The sequence below is a fragment of the Mytilus edulis genome, chromosome 13, assembly GCF_963676685.1.
Source record: "Mytilus edulis chromosome 13, xbMytEdul2.2, whole genome shotgun sequence".
Lineage (NCBI taxonomy): Eukaryota > Metazoa > Mollusca > Bivalvia > Mytilida > Mytilidae > Mytilus > Mytilus edulis.
The window spans coordinates 31,444,315-31,446,539 of record NC_092356.1 but is presented as its reverse complement, the minus strand read 5'-3'; positions in this window follow the sequence as shown (position 1 = coordinate 31,446,539).

Genomic DNA, 2,225 nt, shown 5'->3' with positions numbered 1-2,225 from the left:
ACAGATGCGGTTTAAGGGAGAAAGGAGCGCCCGAATGTCAAAAACGGCTGATTTGAAGAAAAAATGCTTCTCCTAGGACGTTATGATCGAATTTTGAACCCTTGAATCCCCTAATTACAGGTATATCCTATATATGCTGAGAAAGGTAATAGAAGGGGGAACAAAACCTATATAGTGAATATAGTGCACAGATGCGGTTTAAGGGAGTAAGGAGCGCCCGAATGTCAAAAACGGTTGATTTGAAGAAAAAATGCCTCCCCTAGGACGTTATGATCGAATTTTGAACCCTTGAATCCCCTAATTACAGGTATATCCTATATATCCTGAGAAAGGTAATAGAAGGGGGAACAAAACCTATACAGTGAATATAGTGCACAGATGCGGTTTAAGGGAGTAAGGAGCGCCCGAATGTCAAAAATGGCTGATTTGAAGAAAAAATGCTTCCCCTAGGACGTTATGATCGAATTTGGAACCCTTGAATCCCCTAATTACAGGTATATCCTATATATCCTGAAAAGGGTAATAGAAGGGGGAACAAAACCTATATAGTGAATATAGTGCACAGATGCGGTTTAAGGAAGTAAGGAGCGCCCGAATGTCAAAAACGGCTGATTTGAAGAAAAAATGCTTCCCCTAGGACGTTATGATCGAATTTTGAACCCTTGAATCCCCTAATTACAGGTATATCCTATATATCCTGAGAAAGGTAATAGAAGGGGGAACAAAACCTATATAGTGAATATAGCGCACAGATGCGGTTTAAGGAAGAAAGGAGCGCCCGAATGTCAAAAACGGCTGATTTGAAGAAAAAATGCTTCTCCTAGGACGTTATGATCGAATTTTGAACCCTTGAATCCCCTAATTACAGGTATATCCTATATATCCTGAGAAAGGTAATAGAAGGGGGAACAAAACCTATATAGTGAATATAGTGCACAGATGCGGTTTAAGGGAGTAAGGAGCGCCCGAATGTCAAAAACGGCTGATTTGAAGAAAAAATGCCTCCCCTAGGACGTTATGATCGAATTTTGAACCCTTGAATCCCCTAATTACAGGTATATCCTATATATCCTGAGAAAGGTAATAGAAGGGGGAACAAAACCTATATAGTGAATATAGTGCACAGATGCGGTTTAAGGGAGTAAGGAACGCCCGAATGTCAAAAACGGCTGATTTGAAGAAAAAATGCTTCCCCTTGGACGTTATGATCGAATTTTGAACCCTTGAATCCCCTAATTACAGGTATATCCTACATATCCTGAGAAAGGTAATAGAAGGGGGAACAAAACCTTTATAGTGAATATAGTGCACAGATGCGGTTTAAGGGAGTAAGGAGCGCCCGAATGTCAAAAACGGCTGATTTGAAGAAAAAATGCTTCCCCTAGGACGTTATGATCGAATTTTGAACCTTTGAATCCCCTAATTACAGGTATATCCTATATATCCTGAGAAAGGTAATAGAAGAGGGAACAAAACCTATACACTGAATATAGTGCACAGATGCTGTTTAAGGGAGTAAGGAGCGCCCGAATGCCAAAAACGGCTGATTTGAAGAAAAAATGCTTCCTCTAGGACGTTATGATCGAATTTTGAACCCTTGAATCCCCTAATTACAGGTATATCCTATATATCCTGTAAAAGGTAATAGAAGGGGGAACAAAACCTATATAGTGAATATAGTGCACAGATGCTGTTTAAGGGAGTAAGGAGCGCCCAAATGTCAAAAACGGCTGATTTGAAGAAAAAATGCTTCCCCTAGGACGTTATGATCGAATTTTGAACCCTTGAATCCCCTAATTACAGGTATATCCTATATATCCTGTAAAAGGTAATAGAAGGGGGAACAAAACCTATATAGTGAATATAGTGCACAGATGCTGTTTAAGGGAGTAAGGAGCGCCCAAATGTCAAAAACGGCTGATTTGAAAAAAAAATGCTTCCCCTAGGACGTTATGATCGAATTTTGAACCCTTGAATCCCCTAATTACAGGTATATCCTATATATGCTGAGAAAGGTAATAGAAGGGGGAACAAAACCTATATAGTGAATATAGTGCACAGATGCGGTTTAAGGGAGAAAGGAGCGCCCGAATGTCAAAAACGGCTGATTTGAAGAAAAAATGCTTCTCCTAGGACGTTATGATCGAATTTTGAACCCTTGAATCCCCTAATTACAGGTATATCCTATATATCCTGAGAAAGGTAATAGAAGGGGGAACAAAACC